Source organism: Struthio camelus, chromosome 22, assembly GCF_040807025.1.
Source record: "Struthio camelus isolate bStrCam1 chromosome 22, bStrCam1.hap1, whole genome shotgun sequence".
Lineage (NCBI taxonomy): Eukaryota > Metazoa > Chordata > Aves > Struthioniformes > Struthionidae > Struthio > Struthio camelus.
In genome coordinates this window covers 9,251,399-9,275,315 of record NC_090963.1, presented here as the reverse complement: position 1 = coordinate 9,275,315, position 23,917 = coordinate 9,251,399, and the positions used below count along the sequence as shown (strand labels likewise).

Genomic DNA, 23,917 nt, shown 5'->3' with positions numbered 1-23,917 from the left:
GGGGTGCTTTTGTCCTAAATCTCCATCCCCCCGCAGGGGTGAGGGATGGGGAATGGAGGCATCGCCCCTCTCCACAAATGGTGGGCTCACCCTCTCATGGGATGTCCTACGGCATGTGCAGCTCCCCAGGTAGGAAGTGACCAACCGGCTCACTATCTGAAATGACATCCCTGGGCAAGGGAAGAGGGAGTTAACACTGACACTGCTGGGATATGGTTTTATATGTTGCTACTTTTGCAACAACTTGCTTAGCCAGCAACAGGGAAACAGGCAGGAGCTGCTAGGTCACTGAGTGCATCAAAAAGCCCTCTCAGGAGAGATCACAGCCCTGCGGGACAGGAGGGGCGGCATGTATGAAGGCAACAGGACTGGATGCTGGCTGAGAGGTGTTTTTTAGCTGCAGCAGCAGGATAGGCCTGGACAGGCAGGCAGGCAGGTAGGTGCTGTGAAGGCATCAGGTGCACCTGACCACAGGAGGTGGGAGCTCAGCAGGAGGGAGAGGGGAGGCAGGTGGAGGTGGCCCCTGGGACATTGCTGATGAATCACTTGTGTCCCAGCAGCACCTGGCCAGCAGCAGGTGAGCAGGCACTGGGGTCACCACAGGCAGTGGGAGCTGATTCAGCAGCTGGGGAGGTGGGAGCTGGAGCAGGAGAGGGAGAGGCAGGCAAAAGCACAATGGTGGTGTGTTGCTTGTGAGGACGCGTCCATTACGCTCACCCAAGTGGCCAGCAGTGGGCAGGCAGGCATTGTGAGGTCATCGATGGCATCACAGAGGCTGCCCGCCTCTTGGGAGGAGGCGAGAGGGAGGGACAGGTGAAGGTGACAGGTGACATTGGTGGGTTTGATTGTGAGGTTTCCCCTTTCGCAGCAGCTGATTGGTCAGCAGCAGGTGGGCAGGTATGTGAGCGCCTCAGAGACTTCATGAGGTGGACACGAGAGCCTAGAGGGAGGAATGAGGGAGAGGCAGGTAGCCATGACACTGCTGGCATAGTGACTGTGAAATCACCTCTAGGACGGCAACCTGATTGGCCAGCAGCAGGCAGGCACTGTGAGGTCATCAAGGGGAGGAGAAAGCCCTCAGGAGAGAGGAGAGCTCCTGAAGAGGGCAGAGGCAGGTGAAAGTGGCATGGGTGGGAGCTTGTTTGTGAGGTCACTTCTGTTGCAGCACTCTGACTGGGCAGCAGGCAGGCTGGTGCTGTGAGGTCCTGAGGCAGATCCGAAAACCTTCCCCATGGAGATGAGAGCTCAGGGGGAGGGGAAAGGGAGAGGCAGGTTAGAGGGACCTGTCTGGGATGTTGATTGTGAGGTCAATTCCTTACATCAGCTGCAGTGGCCGTTAGCATGTGGGGCAGCAGGGAGGTGTTGTGAGGTCATCAAGAGTGTTGGAAAACTCCCAGCAGCAGAGAGGAGAGCTCAGGTGGAAGAGAGAAGCGAAGCACAGGAAGGTGGGAGGAGGACAGTGCAGGGATGATGATGTTGCTTCCTTTGCCCTGTGGCAAGCTCTTTGGGATTGAAGCTGTAACGGTGCTACAAGGATGACGTTCAGATTTGTGCGATACGGTCCCTTGTCAACCGAAATGGATTATGTGTCCTCTGGAGCAGTCACATAGGACCACGGGCCAGCTGGATAGGAAGGATTCCCTGGCACAACCCCATTCAGGGACTCTCATCCAACCCAGCTGAAGGTGCTGTTGCAAGGACACCTGTGGTGGAGGCTACCATCAACAGCCAGACAGCAGCCAACTATCCTGTTCCAGAGGTTTGGATTCCCCACATGAGCCTTACCCTAAGCAGAAGATCCCAGTGAATTAGATTTTTGTTTTAAAACAAACACTCTGTCCATGACTGTCTGTGAAGCAAATACCTCACTGTGATGCATCACCTTCTGGCACTGGACTCAGGCACTTGCGTGTTGCCCCTCTGCTCCTGCTGTGGGCTCTGCATGGAGCTTCAGAGCAGGCATGCTGTCTCCTACAGCCAAGGCCAGAGATTTGGCTTTGAGTCTGCCTGGCAGGCTTTGGCCTGGCAAATGTCTCCTGGGGATCCCAGAGCCGTCATCCTGGCGATGGAACAGGGCCACGTCTTCATTTTGTCCCTCTTTGTCTGTTTCTGGCCCACGTCCGGGTGTGTGTGCGTAGTGCCATTTCTGCAGCTGAGCAGAGGGGTCCTTGTGCGAGTGCTTGGGGAGAGCATGACCTTGGGTGGGGGCTGAGCCAAGGCTTGCATCTCCCTGTGGGGTGGGGCAGGGCAGGGGCTGGTGCAGCCCCAGGGCTGGCTGAGTGGGTGCTCACCCCAGAGCAGAGGGGTCGACGGGGCAGAGCAGGGAGCCCGTGTTGCTCTTCTCCACCCTTACTGTGAGAAGCCCACGGGAGAAGAGCGTTCCCAGAGTGAGATTCCACGGAGGTGGGTAATGCACGTGGGCACTCTAACCACAACCCCCGTCCCCATGAGAAATCCCCTCTTCTACTGGGCTCAGGCTCCAGCCCTGCATGTCCCACAGGGGGAGATGGGCCAGGACTGGGCAGGAAGGGGGATGTCTCGGTGCAGGGGCTGCAAGCAGGGAGGCTCCAACTCCCAGGGCCAGAGGTGGTGTTTGAGCCCCAGCTCCTCCCAGAGCCCCCATGGTCACCCCACCCCTGCCCTGCCACCCTGGGGATGTGCTTGTAATAGCACGGGTGTCCCCTGGCAGAGAGCAGCGCACGTGCGGCCAGAGCCAGGCAGAGCAGGGCTGCGTCCCCAGGAAGGGCCAGGCAGAGCAGGGCAGACCCTGAGCAGGACCAGTGCAGCCCAGCTCTCCTGCAGCGCAGCCAAGGGCTGGACACGGCCCCAAGTCCTGCGCTCCCCGCAGCCATGCAAGTCCCAGAGCCCAGGCTTGTGCAGGGCCCCTGAGCAGCTCCAAGGGGAGAGCCTGGGAGCACTGAGGGGAAGAGCAAGAGCTGGCCCTTGGCCACACTGTGCTGTGGCCCTGAGGTGTAAATGTCAGCCTCTTCCACAGCTCGGTGGGTGCAGAGCTTCAGGACAGAAGAGGCTGGTGCAGGACCAGGTGCCTGCAGAGCAGGTGCTCCAGCAAGGAGGTGTGTGCCCCAGAGCAAGAGCCCCTCTGCGCCCTCGGGTCCCCCTGCCCTGGCTCACGCAGCCCTGCTGGGACTGAGCCCTGAGGCCAGTGGGACAGAGAAAGGAAAGAGAAAAAGGCAAAGTAAAAAAAAGGGGAGCATAACAACTGCAGTGTAAGGAAGGAAAACTAAAGCCAGGAAAAATTCTGCTCTCAGAACCTGCAAGTCTAGACACAGACTCCCAGACTCTTTTGCATATTGCTTTAGATAGATAGGAATATAGATATACATAACAGCCACAGATATAGATGCATTTGGTGACTCTTTCCCCCATTCCAGGACATCTCTCCGAGTAGCTCAGGTGTCAGCTCAATGAGGGAAAGGAAATGAGCCAGGGCGAAAGAGGAGGGTGTTTCTGTGTGTTTGGCCTCAGTTCCACTGCCTGTCAGTGTGTGGCACGGGCAACCCATCAGGAAGAGCCAGCAGGGTGCAGAGAGCCCCCGGATGGAGGAGGGAACGCAGTTTGGGTGCCAGATGCTGCACAGCCGTGGAACCCTTTTCCCTGCTCAAGTCCTGTGTGAGAGGTTGCTTGCCTGTGGGCACCAGGGTGCAGCTGGTTAAAAACCTGGCCTAGGAACAGGCTCAGCTCCCATTGGCGCCCGCTTTAGGAACAGACATGAAATCTTCTCACCGTGGACATGTGCCCCTGTGAACATCCTTGGGGCTGGGCCTGTGCCAAGGCTGAGGGCTGAACCATGACTTTGGGCTGGAGCCTGCATGGTGTTGTGATCCCTTCTCCAGCCCACTGCCCTCTCCCTCCTCTGCCTCCTGCACTGCTCAAGGAAACGTCCTCTCTCATCATTGCCTGCTCCCATCCCCTGCACCCTGCACGCAGATATTCCCCTGCACTGACCCAAACTGGTGGCCCAGGTGAGGCAGCTCCTTCTTGTGTCCCTGCAGCCCAGAAGCAGGAGGGCAGAGGGGTGGGGGTGGATGGGAGGCAGGAGGAGGGGGGGGGGGTCCCCGCGCTGCCCAGGGCCCTGCTGCCTCACAGCCCCTGCCGGGAAGGAGCCAGCTCTGGGCTGTGCCAGGAGTGCTCGGGGCTCTGTGAGTACCATGGCAGCCAGGAGCAGCCCCCAGGAAGGGGAGAGCCTGTGGAGGTGGAGGAGGGGAAATCCCAGGCCCTGCACCCGAGCAAGCTGCTCTGTGCCATGCACTGGGGCAGCAGGAAGCAGAGCTCCCTCCCAGCCACTCTGGGGAGGTGATCCCCAGGCAATGAGCCCCTCCCTCTGGGGCTGGCTGGGGTGTTCAGGGCCCTGCTCTCACCTCTGGCTCCCGCCTGTGCGACTACAGCCCAGGGCTAAACCTGTCACTGCACTTCTGCGGTGGTCTCTGTGCCTTGGGACCAGGGTGGCCCAGGCAGAGCCCCCGGGAAAGGAGCAAGCAGGGCCACTCCTAGGCTGTGGACGCTGGCCCTCCCTTCCCAGAGGGGCGTTACGGGACCCTACAGAGAGACCCATTTTGGCTGGAAACTGTGTGTGTGGTTTCCAGGATGGAAATGTCTCCGCCAGCAGGAATACTCTCCAGCTGGGCTGGTCACCAGTATCCCACTCCAGGGACCACGGACACTTGCAGGTGCCCAGCCTGTCCCCGAGCCTGCTGCTCCTGAGACGTGCCCCTTCCCCACTGCCGGGTCTTGGTGCTTTGCTCTCCCTGATCAGCCTCAGGGAGACACCCTGACCCCTGGGAAGGGAAGCACCACATCTGGCTCAAAACCCCAAAGGCTTTCATAAGAACAAATAGCAACGAGCAGTGTAAAAGTAGAGAATTAAAAATAGAGGGAACACAGAGCTCTTTCTGCTACCGCTGTGAGAAGGGAGACTGGTCTCTGGCACTGCAGACGGGCCCTGCAGATGCCCCCAGCAGGGGAGAGGGGTTTTGGAAGGGTCCATCGCCAGGGGGTGCTGCATGCTTTGTGGGTGTTGGTGCTGCACCTGGCTGTGGGCATGACAGGAGGAGCCATGGGGGACCCCAGAGGAGGAGACACCGAGGAACTTGTGGGGGGACCCAGAGGAAGCATCGTGCACCTCGCCAAGGACCCCATGCCCCAGAAGAGCTGTGGGGGACCCCTACGTCCTAGAGGAGGAGGAAGAGGAGGCACCGGTCTGGAGGCAACACTGCTGGAGACATCCAGAGCCCTGTATGGATTGTGGGTGTCTGGGGAGATGCTGGAGGTGCTGGGCATGGGACGCAGCGCCACATGCAGGATTGGGGAGCCCTGTGGCTCAGGGGCAACTGTATGGGGGAGGGGGGGAGCAGGGCTTGAGGAGGCTCTGTGGGGATTCAGACCGGCCATTCTTGGGGTACTAAGGAGCGCCAAAAGGTGCACAGAGGGACCTGGGGCGTACCGAAAGGGGCACAGATGTGCCCTGATGGGACTGCAGGGCGACTCACATGCCTTCAGATGCCCCAGAGGTGGTGGTGAGTGCAGCAGCTTGCTTGCTTTGCCTTTGGGTTTGCCGCAGGGCCCCACAAGCACGCACACTCCCATGCCCTCCGTCCCCTCCTGCTCTCCAGCTGTATCCGCCTGCTCTCCATGGCATCTGTGCTCCTCCTCCCACACTCACCCTGCAGCCCTCACCAGCCCCATCTGCCCCAGCCTTCCAGGTGAGCACAAGACAAAGCTTTTTAATACGGGCATGGGCAAACACAGGAACAGGACTTCCCAGGCAGACTGTGGTGTCTTCATCCTTGTGCAAGCCCAGTGGGACGTGGCCCGGAGGCACCTGCTCTGCTGAATGTGCTCTGCACAGGGGGCGGGCTGGCAATTGGGGGACGCCGAATTATGGGATGCTCAGTCCGCGCCAGCCCCTGGGCCTGGGTGCCACCGCTGCCAGGCTCTCCGCAGACGGGCGCGCAGGGCTTGGAAGGGGAAGCCTGGTGGCGGTGCTTTCCTGGGCGCTCGGAGGACGAAGACTGTGGATATTGCCAGGCAGCGGACTGTGGGGCTGCTGTCCTTGTCCAAGCGCTGAAGGACTGAGATGGGAGGAAAGAGAGCAGCGATCAAGCCCTGTATCAGCAGAGACCCCAGGCCCCTCCTCAAGAGAGGGCCAAGAGAGAGCAGGGCACAAGGGGATCTGTCTGTGCTCAGTGATCCCCCAGATGCCCCCCAGATTCCCTTCAGGAAAGGTATGCAAGAGCCCTCCGGCCTGGCGCAGGCCATGGGTGCCCTCTGCATAGTCAAAAACACCGGCCCTCAAATACGCCGGACATTCCCTCTGTCTCCAGCCCCGGCCTCCTCCCGCCAGCCCCGGCCGACCCCGCGTGCCCTACGCACGGCTGCACATCTCCTCCAGCTCCTCTTCGCGCCAGTCCAGGAGCTGAGCAGCAAGCCCTAGGCACACACAGCCCATCACAAGGTGAGACCCAGCCAGGGGAGAGGGATTTGGGGCTGGGGAGAGAGACGTGGGCAGTGGGGAGACGGACCTGGGCACTGGGAGAGGAACCTAGCGCTGGGGAGAGAGACGTGGGCAGTGGGGAGATGGACCTGGGCACTGGGACAGGAACCTAGCGCTTGGGAGAGGGACTCAGGGGCAGTGGGGAGACGGATCTAGAGAGTGGGAAGAGGGTCCCACATGTTGGGGAGAAGGATCCAAGCATTAAGGAGTGGGTCCTGGGGGGTTGGGGAGAGGGAGCCAGGGGCTGGGGAGAGGGACATGGGCACTTGGGAGAGGGACATGGGGCCTGAGGAGAAGGACCTTGGGGCTGGGGAGAGGGTTGTGGGTGTCCGGAGGGGTCTCACCGATGAAGCGCACAGCCTGCTCGCGCAGAGTGGCCCGGGGGTCCTCCAGGTACCGGCAGCTGCAGCTGACATACTCGCTGGCTATTGGCCCAGCCTTCCGCAGCTGCAGAGACCCCCCAGTACAGGTGTTGGCACTGCCAGGCCTGTCCCCCTCCCTGGGACACCCGCCCCCCTCTCTAGGACAGGCGTTGGCAACTTTGGGCCCATCCCCCCTCCCAGGACAGGCGCGGGCACAACCGGGACAGGGGCTAACACAGCTGGGACACGTGCTGTCACTGCTGGAAAAGGTGTTGGCACAGAAGGGACAGTGGCTGGCACCAGCAGCACTGCCAGGAGAGGTGCTGGCACCTCCAGGACATTCCCAGCGGGTACAGCTGGGAGAGAGGCTGGCTCCACCAGGAAAGATGCTGGCACGGGGGCTGGCTCCACCAGGAGAGGTGCTGGCACCGTTGGGACGGGGGCCAGCACCACCAGGTCAGGCCTGCCACTGCTTGGGCCTCCTCACCAGGCATTCGCCGATGTGCCAGGTCTGCACCGTCTTGGCCAGCTTCCGGAGCTGCTTCCAGCTGAGGAGCTTTGCGGCCTCCATGAGGGCTGTCTGGGCAGCCTGGGGAGGAGTGGGGAGATGGGCGATGGCACCGTGGCCAGGCCGGAGCCACCCCATGGCCACTGCCTGGGGTGCCTACCACGGTGGCCTCATGGCCCGCCACGGTGCCCTGTACCTGTGCCACACCGAGGTGTGGGTCACTCAGATGGAAGAAGAGGGGCAGCAGCCCCTGGCGTGCCAGCTGCTTCATCTGCTGCCTCTCGCTGCCTACTGTCCGGCCCAGCAGCTCCCCAAAGAGCCGCATGGCCAGTTCCCGCACCGTGCTGACCTCCTGCGGGGGCAAGCACAGCAACCTCAGCCGCGGTGGGCGGGGGGAGAACCACAAAGGGCCTCCTACCAGCTCCCCACCACCATCCTCACGTTGGGAAAGAGGGGCAGGAGGTCGTGGGCCAGCTGCACAGCCAGGGGGCTGATTTGCCGCGGCTCGGCGTGGTGCAGCACGTTGCGCAGCACGGCCAGGGCCTTGGCGTCCATCTCCCCATCGGCATCCTGCAGCCGCTCCACCACATCTGGGATCACCTTCAGCATCTTCCTTGCCTGCAGGGAGACATGCAGCATTTTCCTCATTCCACTGGTGGCAGAAGTGCTCGGGACACAGGCACCGGCGGCGAGAGCTCACTCACTGTGGAGGGTCTTCCAGAGAGGGTGAGGAGGCCACGGAGTGCCAGCCAGCGCATGACCTGGCGCTCATTGCCCAGCCGCACCTGGCAGAGGCTCAGCGCCACCTCATCGGCCAGCACACACAGATCGGGACACCGCAGCAGCTGCAACGGCAAAGGGCCGGGGTGGCACAGGGACTCATGGCCACCCCCAGGACTAGGACCCCAGTGCGTGATATGGCATCCCTGCTGCCACCTCCCACTTGGCCCAGCCCCAGCCCCAGCCCCAGCAGCAGCGCTGCATCCCCAGCCCCACGCCCTACCCCTTGTCCTCATCCTCATCCTCACCCCCCGGCCCTAGCCCCGGCCCCACGTCCCCAGCCTGGGCCACAGCCCCTCTTCTCCAGCCCCATCTGAATCCCCTCAGCCATGACCCCCACCCCACCCCCCGTCCCTATCCCCACATCCTACCTCGATGAGGAAGGCCATAGAGGGGATCTCCAGGCACTTGTCCTTGTCCCTCAGGGCCAGGCTGAGGTTCAGGAAGATCTTGGCACGCTCCTCCAGAGGGTTCCCCTGCATCTGCCTGGCAATGGACAGGAGAGGCAGCATGGCAGCCAAGACAGATGGGCAAACTGCACCAGGAGCCCGTGGGGCCGCCAGAGTGGGATGAGGGGCCAGGGAGGGCAGGGGGCTCACCTGGCCAGCAAGGCAACCCCTGTCAGGTGGGTCCCGGGCCGACTGATCATCTCCCAGCCGCCCTGCCCTTCCATGGCAGTGACCTGCTCCCCGTAGCCAGTGCAGCACAGCAGGGCCTGCATGGCTTGCACGGCCACCCTGCCCGGGGAAAAGAGCACTGGTTTATCACTCCGTACTCTGGCATGGGCAGCAGGGGACGGGCCTGGGGGACTGGGTACCTGACAGGCCTGGGAGGCATGAGTTTGCCCTCGTGGTTGAAGGCAGGGATGTCCTCTTGCGCCTCGATGAGGGCAAAGGACAGCTGGAAGAGGAGGGCCAGGAAGAGGCGGGGGAAGAGCGCCTTCACCTCCTGTTTGCAAGCGTGCTGCAGGAGGATGATGTTCAGTGCCCGGGTCACCTGCAAAAAAAAGTCAATGACAGCCCTTGCTAGTACCACAGCTACATGCACGACGAGGCCTCCCTCTGGGGCAACTCACAGTCAGCGGGAGGATGCAGGTGAGGTCCTGCACGGTGGTGCCTGGCTTGCAGAGGGGCCGGTGCTGCAGCATGCAGAGCAGCTCCTGCAGCACCCTCTCAGCTGCCAGCGACTGGGAGACCATCAGCACCCACATGGCCACGGCAACACTGTGAACCCGAGCCAGAAAGGCTTGGCTCAGCATCCCACGATCCCGCTCACCCGTTCCGGGGCTGGCCGACCCGGTGGCTCTACGAGGCCTGGAGGGAGCCCAGCTCCAGCCCTGGGGCTGCTGCACTCAGGCTGGCAACGTGGCAGGCGTACCTGTCACAGGCTGGGGAGCAGCTCAGCAGGCCAGTGACCACTTCACTCGGGTAGCGGCATGCCAGGTGGAGAAGGAAGGGCTTGAGGATGTCCTGGGCTGCGGCCTCACGGATGCACGGCAGGTTCTCATAGATATGCACCACAGCCAGCTGCACCTGCAAGGGACACGGGTTGGCAGCAGCTTGCTGCCACAGGGAAACTGCTGCCAGATTCACGCTCTGCTTGAGAGCCCTGGGTTTGAGGACCATTGCCAGCGGGCTGGAGGCTTACGTGCTCTGGCTTGGCGGCGCAGTATCCCATCATATCCTCGAGCATACGGGTTGCCGCTGCGGTGTCATAGGCACTCGTGCTTTTCATGCCCTCGAGGGCCACGAGGACCGCATCTGTCTGCGAGGCCTCCTGCGAGGCCTCCGTGGAGCAGCTGCGGGGTCCGTCCTCCTTCTTGACCCAGGCCTCCATGGGGCGGCTGGGGGGACGGTCCTCATCCCCAGCCCATACCGCCGTGGGGCAGCGAGGGGGTCTCTGCACCATGCTGGGGCCGGGGCCCAGGCGAGACACAAAGACACAGTGGGGAAGGCGAGGTCCTTCACGGGGCCGTGGGGCCACGCCGGGGGGTGGCTGAGGGAGCTCCCTGGGGAGATCCCAGCCGTCTCCTCCCCACGCACTGAGGTGACACCGTGGGGCACCAGGTGACACCGTGGAGACCATGGGGGTCACAATGGGGGGGGTGGCAGGAGTCACAAAGGGCCCCGACATCACCCTTGGCTGGTCTCTGCTGCAGCTCCCGGCAGCAATGTGTCCCCAGGGGCTGGCTGGGGGGTGGGTTGGCGGCGGGGGCGGGCGCTGCTCGTTCGCTAATCACACAAGTGTCCCCTGTGAAGGGCCACCTCTGAGCCGCAGGTTGCCGTGTGGTTCTGAAAAGGGGAGGTTGGTGAGGGGTCCCCAGGTCCCCAGGGGCAGCCAGGGGGCTGGGGCACCTGAGGGCAGCTGGGGCAGGGGCAGCCATGGGGCAAACTGGCGGGGGGAGGAGGCCTAGGTGACCCTGACCCAGGGCAAGCAGGTGCCCCCCGTTGCTGCCCTAAAGCTCCCACTGACACCCCAAATAGCTCCAAACCATTCCCAAACCTTCCTAAAAGCCTCAAATACCCCCAGACTGCTCAAGTGCCCCCCCTCCAAGACCCAGAAAGACACACTGAAACCTGCCACAGAGGCTCCAAAATGCCTTCAGACTTTGCTTCCGAGGGCCAAAATCCGCCCAATAGCCCACACTGCTGCCTAAACACCCCCAAAACTTCCACAGGGCCCCCAGACATGCAAATCCTGCCCCGGGGCTGGTACTGGCAGCAGACAGGAGGGCTCCCCGCCACCTACTTCCCTCCAGGTCTTGCTGCCCTGAGAGGGAGACCACGATTGAGGGTTCCCCCCTTTCCCTAGCACTGGCAATTCCCCTCCATCCCTCCCTCCTCTTTTGCCCTTCTGCCCCTCTGCATGCCCCGTACCTCTCCATGCCTGCCCACCTCTCCGTCTGTCCCTGCCTCCAGCTACCACACTGCTCTTCCCCCATCTGTCTGCCTCTGTCTGCCTCTCCATGCCCCTCTTTCCTCTTTTCTCTCTCTCTGTCCAACTCCCCCCTCCATCTTTTCTCTCTCTCTATTCCTCTGTCCACCTCTACATCCCTCTTCTCTTCTCTTCTGCTCCCCATTCTCTGTGCGGTCCTGCATCCTTCCCTCAGCTCCCCCTCTCCCTCTTTTTCTCTGGGCCTCCATCCTTCTCTTTCTTTCCCCATCCCTCCTCCCAGCTCTCTCTCCCTCTCCCTCTGTCCAGCTCTGGCAGGCCCTGGCACCATGGGGCACACACCCACCTCGGCTGGGATGGAGGAAGAGTCTGGGCAGGGTGAGTGGGGCCTTCAGCACTCACAAGGATATACCCTGTCTCTTCCTTTCTCTTCCTCTTGTAAAGCAGAGGAGCGGAGGTTGAACCTCGAGTATCATTACATGAAGAGCACACAACCAGCCTGCGCCTGTAGCCAAGCAGTACTTGAGATGCCCTACTCCAAGGCACTATTTCCCGTGAGATATTTACCTGGCAATTTAAAACGTTCAGCAGGACTACAAGTACATTTTTGGAAAGAGGGTCTCAAGTGAAAACATTTAAAAGTTTGTTTCTTAGGATAATTCTGAACACAAATGTGAAGAACCACTTATGATTGGTTTGAATGTTATTGTTTTGATAATAGATTTTCCAGTGTTAATGGTTAGCATTGTTTTGGCGATGGTTGGTGTTTTGATGATGGTAAATTGCATCCGATGGTAGGTATAGTCCGAGCACTGAAGGCTTCTCTCAGTAAGCTCTGCATCTGAAAGACCAAAAGGAAGCAATGTCATTCCCTGTCATGATATGCAGCATAAAACTATCTGGCTGAGGGTTTGATTTCTAAGCAGCAAAGGCTTGAACCTCCAAGCACCTTGATCTGCTCGGTGTCTGCAGGGATGAACTGACTCGAGAGGAAGGCTTCCAAAAGCCTTCCCCTCACTGAAAACTGACTGCATTCCGGTCAGTGCACTGCACTGAGGATTACGGTAAAACTAGCTGCTTTGATAGCAGCACATGGTAGACCTTAGCTAAGTGAAATTTGGTGGAAGTTTTGCCTAGAGGCTAAACGTGATGGCACCCTTGTTTTACCAGTGATTTTGCAGTCCAGCTGAAAAGAGGGGGAGACATGAGAAACACCTAGTTAAGAATCATGGGGAAATGGTTGATTATGCTGTAATCCTTGCTAATTTGTAACCCTTCTCTTGATATTTATCTTTGGCCTTCTTCTCCTTCTTGACTTTCTTGTCTTTTTTTCATTTCTGATGACCTGAAAGCTCTTTGTCCCTCTTTCTGTGAGTTTTTCCCCTATTTGGCCAGATTTGTTTTCTTTTGCTGGGAGAGGACGGAGCTGTCCATCCAAGCAAAGTGTTTGTCTTACCGGCTTTGAGCATGAGCTTGAAAACGCTTGTCTGTAGGGACGCTGACTGCAGGACAGTCACTGCTCCAGAAGACTCCTTCCAGCCTGGTTTTGATCCAGGAGCAGGGAGAGTCTTGGACGAGGATGGGATTTGAGCCCATGTGCACAGCGTAGAATAGATTAGCAGTGCATCACGGTAACGTCTTGGCCACCTCTTTGCCAACAACTTTGTTGTTGTCAGTTTGTGCCTTTCAGCTTTGGATAAAACAAATCCAGCTAGGCTGTGTTCTTTGGGACTTGTGGTTTTGTTTTGGAGCATCAGGGCCGACCCTGCAGGGGTGGCTTCTCGACCGCAGGGAGAAGTCTGAACGACGTGTCCTGTGTTCTTGTAGGCAAGCACTGCATCACACAGACCCACGCGCTCTCGTCTGGTGTGGGGATGGGAATTTCCCCTTTTCCTCCTGGGTTTCCCAGATCAGTTTGTGCGAGTGGAAAAGAGCATTCCCTGGTGAGCAGGGCAGGCGCGGGAAGGCTCCCAGCACATCAAGGGGCTGGTGAAGACACGGCCACGAGATGCTTTTGGGAAAGCATTTGGGATTCATTTGTGACTGCTCATGCTTCCCTTCCTTCTCCTCTTTGGAGGATGACACAGGGCAGAATGGCATGCCTTCACTAAAGCCTGATTTGTTATGCTTTGGCTGTAATAAAGCGTGTGCCTTGTGCTTGGTGCTGATCCCTGTCCTGTTGATCCTCCTCCCCGTTCCCTCCCAGTGTAACACCCCTGAGCATGACCCATCTCTGCACACCCAGAGGTGTGAGCAGGAAGGGCAGTGGCAGCAGCCCCACGAGCGATGACCCCTCTTTTGTCACAGCCTCCCCAGTTGAGGAGACAGGTCCTTCCTTGTGTAATTGCCCAGCTGGAGTCACCCTGACGCTGTCTCCTGGGTGTCACCCTGGAAGGACAGGCACAGTGAGAGAAGCACAGGGTTTCCGCCGCTTTGTCCGTCATAGCTCATGGTGATTGTGAGCAAAGCCCAGGGTGCTGGGCAGCATAGTCCCCCTGGCCCGCTGCCAAGAGGACTCTGTTCCTGGGTGCACTGGAACCACCAACCTTACAGTTAACAGCCGAACACACTCCCTGCAATCCCAGCTTCCCCCAACCCAGCCTGCGGGCCAGCAGGAGGGTGTGAATGCTGCTTTCTGCTGAGGCTCCCAGGGCACCGGGGGACAACAGGGCTGTGCTTGGCAAGGACATGTCATGGGACGAGAGTCTGTCCCAGCCCTTGGCAGGCTCCGAGGGGATGTAGCTCAGTGGAAGAGCGCCTGCTCCGCATGCAGGAGGTCCTGGGCTCAATCCCCAGCATCTCCAGGGGTGCTTTTGTCCTAAATCTCCATCCCCCCGCAGGGGTGAGGGATGGGGAATGGAGGCATCGCCCCTCTCCACAAATGGTGGGCTCACCCTCTCATGGGATGTCCTACGGCATGTGCAGCTCCCCAGGTAGGAAGTGACCAACCGGCTCACTATCTGAAATGACATCCCTGGGCAAGGGAAGAGGGAGTTAACACTGACACTGCTGGGATATGGTTTTATATGTTGCTACTTTTGCAACAACTTGCTTAGCCAGCAACAGGGAAACAGGCAGGAGCTGCTAGGTCACTGAGTGCATCAAAAAGCCCTCTCAGGAGAGATCACAGCCCTGCGGGACAGGAGGGGTGGCATGTATGAAGGCAACAGGACTGGATGCTGGCTGAGAGGTGTTTTTTAGCTGCAGCAGCAGGATAGGCCTGGACAGGCAGGCAGGCAGGTAGGTGCTGTGAAGGCATCAGGTGCACCTGACCACAGGAGGTGGGAGCTCAGCAGGAGGGAGAGGGGAGGCAGGTGGAGGTGGCCCCTGGGACATTGCTGATGAATCACTTGTGTCCCAGCAGCACCTGGCCAGCAGCAGGTGAGCAGGCACTGGGGTCACCACAGGCAGTGGGAGCTGATTCAGCAGCTGGGGAGGTGGGAGCTGGAGCAGGAGAGGGAGAGGCAGGCAAAAGCACAATGGTGGTGTGTTGCTTGTGAGGACGCGTCCATTACGCTCACCCAAGTGGCCAGCAGTGGGCAGGCAGGCATTGTGAGGTCATCGATGGCATCACAGAGGCTGCCCGCCTCTTGGGAGGAGGCGAGAGGGAGGGACAGGTGAAGGTGACAGGTGACATTGGTGGGTTTGATTGTGAGGTTTCCCCTTTCGCAGCAGCTGATTGGTCAGCAGCAGGTGGGCAGGTATGTGAGCGCCTCAGAGACTTCATGAGGTGGACACGAGAGCCTAGAGGGAGGAATGAGGGAGAGGCAGGTAGCCATGACACTGCTGGCATAGTGACTGTGAAATCACCTCTAGGACGGCAACCTGATTGGCCAGCAGCAGGCAGGCAGGCAGGCACTGTGAGGTCATCAAGGGGAGGAGAAAGCCCTCAGGAGAGAGGAGAGCTCCTGAAGAGGGCAGAGGCAGGTGAAAGTGGCATGGGTGGGAGCTTGTTTGTGAGGTCACTTCTGTTGCAGCACTCTGACTGGGCAGCAGGCAGGCTGGTGCTGTGAGGTCCTGAGGCAGATCCGAAAACCTTCCCCATGGAGATGAGAGCTCAGGGGGAGGGGAAAGGGAGAGGCAGGTTAGAGGGACCTGTCTGGGATGTTGATTGTGAGGTCAATTCCTTACATCAGCTGCAGTGGCCGTTAGCATGTGGGGCAGCAGGGAGGTGTTGTGAGGTCATCAAGAGTATTGGAAAACTCCCAGCAGCAGAGAGGAGAGCTCAGGTGGAAGAGAGAAGCGAAGCACAGGAAGGTGGGAGGAGGACAGTGCAGGGATGATGATGTTGCTTCCTTTGCCCTGTGGCAAGCTCTTTGGGATTGAAGCTGTAACGGCGCTACAAGGATGACGTTCAGATTTGTGCGATACGGTCCCTTGTCAACCGAAATGGATTATGTGTCCTCTGGAGCAGTCACATAGGACCACGGGCCAGCTGGATAGGAGGGATTCCCTGGCACAACCCCATTCAGGGACTCTCATCCAACCCAGCTGAAGGTGCTGTTGCAAGGACACCTGTGGTGGAGGCTACCATCAACAGCCAGACAGCAGCCAACTATCCTGTTCCAGAGGTTTGGATTCCCCACATGAGCCTTACCCTAAGCAGAAGATCCCAGTGAATTAGATTTTTGTTTTAAAACAAACACTCTGTCCATGACTGTCTGTGAAGCAAATACCTCACTGTGATGCATCACCTTCTGGCACTGGACTCAGGCACTTGCGTGTTGCCCCTCTGCTCCTGCTGTGGGCTCTGCATGGAGCTTCAGAGCAGGCATGCTGTCTCCTACAGCCAAGGCCAGAGATTTGGCTTTGAGTCTGCCTGGCAGGCTTTGGCCTGGCAAATGTCTCCTGGGGATCCCAGAGCCGTCATCCTGGCGATGGAACAGGGCCACGTCTTCATTTTGTCCCTCTTTGTCTGTTTCTGGCCCACGTCCGGGTGTGTGTGCGTAGTGCCATTTCTGCAGCTGAGCAGAGGGGTCCTTGTGCGAGTGCTTGGGGAGAGCATGACCTTGGGTGGGGGCTGAGCCAAGGCTTGCATCTCCCTGTGGGGTGGGGCAGGGCAGGGGCTGGTGCAGCCCCAGGGCTGGCAAAGTGGGTGCTCACCCCAGAGCAGAGGGGTCGACGGGGCAGAGCAGGGAGCCCGTGTTGCTCTTCTCCACCCTTACTGTGAGAAGCCCACGGGAGAAGAGCGTTCCCAGAGTGAGATTCCACGGAGGTGGGTAATGCACGTGGGCACTCTAACCACAACCCCCGTCCCCATGAGAAATCCCCTCTTCTACTGGGCTCAGGCTCCAGCCCTGCATGTCCCACAGGGGGAGATGGGCCAGGACTGGGCAGGAAGGGGGATGTCTCGGTGCAGGGGCTGCAAGCAGGGAGGCTCCAACTCCCAGGGCCAGAGGTGGTGTTTGAGCCCCAGCTCCTCCCAGAGCCCCCATGGTCACCCCACCCCTGCCCTGCCACCCTGGGGATGTGCTTGTGATAGCACGGGTGTCCCCTGGCAGAGAGCAGCGCACGTGCGGCCAGAGCCAGGCAGAGCAGGGCTGCGTCCCCAGGAAGGGCCAGGCAGAGCAGGGCAGACCCTGAGCAGGACCAGTGCAGCCCAGCTCTCCTGCAGCGCAGCCAAGGGCTGGACACGGCCCCAAGTCCTGCGCTCCCCGCAGCCATGCAAGTCCCAGAGCCCAGGCTTGTGCAGGGCCCCTGAGCAGCTCCAAGGGGAGAGCCTGGGAGCACTGAGGGGAAGAGCAAGAGCTGGCCCTTGGCCACACTGTGCTGTGGCCCTGAGGTGTAAATGTCAGCCTCTTCCACAGCTCGGTGGGTGCAGAGCTTCAGGACAGAAGAGGCTGGTGCAGGACCAGGTGCCTGCAGAGCAGGTGCTCCAGCAAGGAGGTGTGTGCCCCAGAGCAAGAGCCCCTCTGCGCCCTCGGGTCCCCCTGCCCTGGCTCACGCAGCCCTGCTGGGACTGAGCCCTGAGGCCAGTGGGACAGAGAAAGGAAAGAGAAAAAGGCAAAGTAAAAAAAAGGGGAGCATAACAACTGCAGTGTAAGGAAGGAAAACTAAAGCCAGGAAAAATTCTGCTCTCAGAACCTGCAAGTCTAGACACAGACTCCCAGACTCTTTTGCATATTGCTTTAGATAGATAGGAATATAGATATACATAACAGCCACAGATATAGATGCATTTGGTGACTCTTTCCCCCATTCCAGGACATCTCTCCGAGTAGCTCAGGTGTCAGCTCAATGAGGGAAAGGAAATGAGCCAGGGCGAAAGAGGAGGGTGTTTCTGTGTGTTTGGCCTCAGTTCCACTGCCTGTCAGTGTGTGGCACGGGCAACCCATCAGGAAGAGCCAGCAGGGTGCGGAGAGCCCCCGGATGGAGGAGGGAACGCAGTTTGGGTGCCAGATGCTGCACAGCCGTGGAACCCTTTTCCCTGCTCAAGTCCTGTGTGAGAGGTTGCTTGCCTGTGGGCACCAGGGTGCAGCTGGTTAAAAACCTGGCCTAGGAACAGGCTCAGCTCCCATTGGCGCCCGCTTTAGGAACAGACATGAAATCTTCTCACCGTGGACATGTGCCCCTGTGAACATCCTTGGGGCTGGGCCTGTGCCAAGGCTGAGGGCTGAACCATGACTTTGGGCTGGAGCCTGCATGGTGTTGTGATCCCTTCTCCAGCCCACTGCCCTCTCCCTCCTCTGCCTCCTGCACTGCTCAAGGAAACGTCCTCTCTCATCATTGCCTGCTCCCATCCCCTGCACCCTGCACGCAGATATTCCCCTGCACTGACCCAAACTGGTGGCCCAGGTGAGGCAGCTCCTTCTTGTGTCCCTGCAGCCCAGAAGCGGGAGGGCAGAGGGGTGGGGGTGGATGGGAGGCAGGAGGAGGGGGGGGGTCCCCGCGCTGCCCAGGGCCCTGCTGCCTCACAGCCCCTGCCGGGAAGGAGCCAGCTCTGGGCTGTGCCAGGAGTGCTCGGGGCTCTGTGAGTACCATGGCAGCCAGGAGCAGCCCCCAGGAAGGGGAGAGCCTGTGGAGGTGGAGGAGGGGAAATCCCAGGCCCTGCACCCGAGCAAGCTGCTCTGTGCCATGCACTGGGGCAGCAGGAAGCAGAGCTCCCTCCCAGCCACTCTGGGGAGGTGATCCCCAGGCAATGAGCCCCTCCCTCTGGGGCTGGCTGGGGTGTTCAGGGCCCTGCTCTCACCTCTGGCTCCCGCCTGTGCGACTACAGCCCAGGGCTAAACCTGTCACTGCACTTCTGCGGTGGTCTCTGTGCCTTGGGACCAGGGTGGCCCAGGCAGAGCCCCCGGGAAAGGAGCAAGCAGGGCCACTCCTAGGCTGTGGACGCTGGCCCTCCCTTCCCAGAGGGGCGTTACGGGACCCTACAGAGAGACCCATTTTGGCTGGAAACTGTGTGTGTGGTTTCCAGGATGGAAATGTCTCCGCCAGCAGGAATACTCTCCAGCTGGGCTGGTCACCAGTATCCCACTCCAGGGACCACGGACACTTGCAGGTGCCCAGCCTGTCCCCGAGCCTGCTGCTCCTGAGACGTGCCCCTTCCCCACTGCCGGGTCTTGGTGCTTTGCTCTCCCTGATCAGCCTCAGGGAGACACCCTGACCCCTGGGAAGGGAAGCACCACATCTGGCTCAAAACCCCAAAGGCTTTCATAAGAACAAATAGCAACGAGCAGTGTAAAAGTAGAGAATTAAAAATAGAGGGAACACAGAGCTCTTTCTGCTACCGCTGTGAGAAGGGAGACTGGTCTCTGGCACTGCAGACGGGCCCTGCAGATGCCCCCAGCAGGGGAGAGGGGTTTTGGAAGGGTCCATCGCCAGGGGGTGCTGCATGCTTTGTGGGTGTTGGTGCTGCACCTGGCTGTGGGCATGACAGGAGGAGCCATGGGGGACCCCAGAGGAGGAGACACCGAGGAACTTGTGGGGGGACCCAGAGGAAGCATCGTGCACCTCGCCAAGGACCCCATGCCCCAGAAGAGCTGTGGGGGACCCCTACGTCCTAGAGGAGGAGGAAGAGGAGGCACCGGTCTGGAGGCAACACTGCTGGAGACATCCAGAGCCCTGTATGGATTGTGGGTGTCTGGGGAGATGCTGGAGGTGCTGGGCATGGGACGCAGCGCCACATGCAGGATTGGGGAGCCCTGTGGCTCAGGGGCAACTGTATGGGGGAGGGGGGGAGCAGGGCTTGAGGAGGCTCTGTGGGGATTCAGACCGGCCATTCTTGGGGTACTAAGGAGCGCCAAAAGGTGCACAGAGGGACCTGGGGCGTACCGAAAGGGGCACAGATGTGCCCTGATGGGACTGCAGGGCGACTCACATGCCTTCAGATGCCCCAGAGGTGGTGGTGAGTGCAGCAGCTTGCTTGCTTTGCCTTTGGGTTTGCCGCAGGGCCCCACAAGCACGCACACTCCCATGCCCTCCGTCCCCTCCTGCTCTCCAGCTGTATCCGCCTGCTCTCCATGGCATCTGTGCTCCTCCTCCCACACTCACCCTGCAGCCCTCACCAGCCCCATCTGCCCCAGCCTTCCAGGTGAGCACAAGACAAAGCTTTTTAATACGGGCATGGGCAAACACAGGAACAGGACTTCCCAGGCAGACTGTGGTGTCTTCATCCTTGTGCAAGCCCAGTGGGACGTGGCCCGGAGGCACCTGCTCTGCTGAATGTGCTCTGCACAGGGGGCGGGCTGGCAATTGGGGGACGCCGAATTATGGGATGCTCAGTCCGCGCCGGCCCCTGGGCCTGGGTGCCACCGCTGCCAGGCTCTCCGCAGACGGGCGCGCAGGGCTTGGAAGGGGAAGCCTGGTGGCGGTGCTTTCCTGGGCGCTCGGAGGACGAAGACTGTGGATATTGCCAGGCAGCGGACTGTGGGGCTGCTGTCCTTGTCCAAGCGCTGAAGGACTGAGATGGGAGGAAAGAGAGCAGCGATCAAGCCCTGTATCAGCAGAGACCCCAGGCCCCTCCTCAAGAGAGGGCCAAGAGAGAGCAGGGCACAAGGGGATCTGTCTGTGCTCAGTGATCCCCCAGATGCCCCCCAGATTCCCTTCAGGAAAGGTATGCAAGAGCCCTCCGGCCTGGCGCAGGCCATGGGTGCCCTCTGCATAGTCAAAAACACCGGCCCTCAAATACGCCGGACATTCCCTCCGTCTCCAGCCCCGGCCTCCTCCCGCCAGCCCCGGCCGACCCCGCGTGCCCTACGCACGGCTGCACATCTCCTCCAGCTCCTCTTCGCGCCAGTCCAGGAGCTGAGCAGCAAGCCCTAGGCACACACAGCCCATCACAAGGTGAGACCCAGCCAGGGGAGAGGGATTTGGGGCTGGGGAGAGAGACGTGGGCAGTGGGGAGACGGACCTGGGCACTGGGACAGGAACCTAGCGCTGGGGAGAGGGACTCAGGGGCAGTGGGGAGACGGATCTAGAGAGTGGGAAGAGGGTCCCACATGTTGGGGAGAAGGATCCAAGCATTAAGGAGTGGGTCCTGGGGGGTTGGGGAGGGGGAGCCAGGGGCTGGGGAGAGGGACATGGGCACTTGGGAGAGGGACATGGGGCCTGAGGAGAAGGACCTTGGGGCTGGGGAGAGGGTTGTGGGTGTCCGGAGGGGTCTCACCGATGAAGCGCACAGCCTGCTCGCGCAGAGTGGCCCGGGGGTCCTCCAGGTACCGGCAGCTGCAGCTGACATACTCGCTGGCTATTGGCCCAGCCTTCCGCAGCTGCAGAGACCCCCCAGTACAGGTGTTGGCACTGCCAGGCCTGTCCCCCTCCCTGGGACACCCGCCCCCCTCTCTAGGACAGGCGTTGGCAACTTTGGGCCCATCCCCCCTCCCAGGACAGGCGCGGGCACAACCGGGACAGGGGCTAACACAGCTGGGACACGTGCTGTCACTGCTGGAAAAGGTGTTGGCACAGAAGGGACAGTGGCTGGCACCAGCAGCACTGCCAGGAGAGGTGCTGGCACCTCCAGGACATTCCCAGCGGGTACAGCTGGGAGAGAGGCTGGCTCCACCAGGAAAGATGCTGGCACGGGGGCTGGCTCCACCAGGAGAGGTGCTGGCACCGTTGGGACGGGGGCCAGCACCACCAGGTCAGGCCTGCCACTGCTTGGGCCTCCTCACCAGGCATTCGCCGATGTGCCAGGTCTGCACCGTCTTGGCCAGCTTCCGGAGCTGCTTCCAGCTGAGGAGCTTTGCGGCCTCCATGAGGGCTGTCTGGGCAGCCTGGGGAGGAGTGGGGAGATGGGCGATGGCACCGTGGCCAGGCCGGAGCCACCCCATGGCCACTGCCTGGGGTGCCTACCACGGTGGCCTCATGGCCCGCCACGGTGCCCTGTACCTGTGCCACACCGAGGTGTGGGTCACTCAGATGGAAGAAGAGGGGCAGCAGCCCCTGGCGTGCCAGCTGCTTCATCTGCTGCCTCTCGCTGCCTACTGTCCGGCCCAGCAGCTCCCCAAAGAGCCGCATGGCCAGTTCCCGCACCGTGCTGACCTCCTGCGGGGGCAAGCACAGCAACCTCAGCCGCGGTGGGCGGGGGGAGAACCACAAAGGGCCTCCTACCAGCTCCCCACCACCATCCTCACGTTGGGAAAGAGGGGCAGGAGGTCGTGGGCCAGCTGCACAGCCAGGGGGCTGATTTGCCGCGGCTCGGCGTGGTGCAGCACGTTGCACAGCACGGCCAGGGCCTTGGCGTCCATCTCCCCATCGGCATCCTGCAGCCGCTCCACCACATCTGGGATCACCTTCAGCATCTTCCTTGCCTGCAGGGAGACATGCAGCATTTTCCTCATTCCACTGGTGGCAGAAGTGCTCGGGACACAGGCACCGGCGGCGAGAGCTCACTCACTGTGGAGGGTCTTCCAGAGAGGGTGAGGAGGCCACGGAGTGCCAGCCAGCGCATGACCTGGCGCTCATTGCCCAGCCGCACCTGGCAGAGGCTCAGCGCCACCTCATCGGCCAGCACACACAGATCGGGACACCGCAGCAGCTGCAACGGCAAAGGGCCGGGGTGGCACAGGGACTCATGGCCACCCCCAGGACTAGGACCCCAGTGCGTGATATGGCATCCCTGCTGCCACCTCCCACTTGGCCCAGCCCCAGCCCCAGCCCCAGCAGCAGCGCTGCATCCCCAGCCCCACGCCCTACCCCTTGTCCTCATCCTCATCCTCACCCCCCGGCCCTAGCCCCGGCCCCACGTCCCCAGCCTGGGCCACAGCCCCTCTTCTCCAGCCCCATCTGAATCCCCTCAGCCATGACCCCCACCCCACCCCCCGTCCCTATCCCCACATCCTACCTCGATGAGGAAGGCCATAGAGGGGATCTCCAGGCACTTGTCCTTGTCCCTCAGGGCCAGGCTGAGGTTCAGGAAGATCTTGGCACGCTCCTCCAGAGGGTTCCCCTGCATCTGCCTGGCAATGGACAGGAGAGGCAGCATGGCAGCCAAGACAGATGGGCAAACTGCACCAGGAGCCCGTGGGGCCGCCAGAGTGGGATGAGGGGCCAGGGAGGGCAGGGGGCTCACCTGGCCAGCAAGGCAACCCCTGTCAGGTGGGTCCCGGGCCGACTGATCATCTCCCAGCCGCCCTGCCCTTCCATGGCAGTGACCTGCTCCCCGTAGCCAGTGCAGCACAGCAGGGCCTGCATGGCTTGCACGGCCACCCTGCCCGGGGAAAAGAGCACTGGTTTATCACTCCGTACTCTGGCATGGGCAGCAGGGGACGGGCCTGGGGGACTGGGTACCTGACAGGCCTGGGAGGCATGAGTTTGCCCTCGTGGTTGAAGGCAGGGATGTCCTCTTGCGCCTCGATGAGGGCAAAGGACAGCTGGAAGAGGAGGGCCAGGAAGAGGCGGGGGAAGAGCGCCTTCACCTCCTGTTTGCAAGCGTGCTGCAGGAGGATGATGTTCAGTGCCCGGGTCACCTGCAAAAAAAAGTCAATGACAGCCCTTGCTAGTACCACAGCTACATGCACGACGAGGCCTCCCTCTGGGGCAACTCACAGTCAGCGGGAGGATGCAGGTGAGGTCCTGCGCGGTGGTGCCTGGCTTGCAGAGGGGCCGGTGCTGCAGCATGCAGAGCAGCTCCTGCAGCACCCTCTCAGCTGCCAGCGACTGGGAGACCATCAGCACCCACATGGCCACGGCAACACTGTGAACCCGAGCCAGAAAGGCTTGGCTCAGCATCCCACGATCCCGCTCACCCGTTCCGGGGCTGGCCGACCCGGTGGCTCTACGAGGCCTGGAGGGAGCCCAGCTCCAGCCCTGGGGCTGCTGCACTCAGGCTGGCAACGTGGCAGGCGTACCTGTCACAGGCTGGGGAGCAGCTCAGCAGGCCAGTGACCACTTCACTCGGGTAGCGGCATGCCAGGTGGAGAAGGAAGGGCTTGAGGATGTCCTGGGCTGCGGCCTCACGGATGCACGGCAGGTTCTCATAGATATGCACCACAGCCAGCTGCACCTGCAAGGGACACGGGTTGGCAGCAGCTTGCTGCCACAGGGAAACTGCTGCCAGATTCACGCTCTGCTTGAGAGCCCTGGGTTTGAGGACCATTGCCAGCGGGCTGGAGGCTTACGTGCTCTGGCTTGGCGGCACAGTATCCCATCATATCCTCGAGCATACGGGTTGCCGCTGCGGTGTCATAGGCACTCGTGCTTTTCATGCCCTCGAGGGCCACGAGGACCGCATCTGTCTGCGAGGCCTCCTGCGAGGCCTCCGTGGAGCAGCTGCGGGGTCCGTCCTCCTTCTTGACCCAGGCCTCCATGGGGCGGCTGGGGGGACGGTCCTCATCCCCAGCCCATACCGCCGTGGGGCAGCGAGGGGGTCTCTGCACCATGCTGGGGCCGGGGCCCAGGCGAGACACAAAGACACAGTGGGGAAGG

The 23,917-nt window shown here is 60.9% G+C and overlaps 1 non-coding gene across 1 annotated transcript; it reads left to right on the top strand.

Moving 5' to 3' along the window:
- The first annotated feature begins 13,785 nt into the window (after positions 1-13,785).
- TRNAA-CGC (transfer RNA alanine (anticodon CGC)) lies at positions 13,786-13,857 on the top strand. Its single transcript has one exon. It is a non-coding gene; the product is annotated as a tRNA-Ala (tRNA).
- Positions 13,858-23,917: the final 10,060 nt, after the last annotated feature.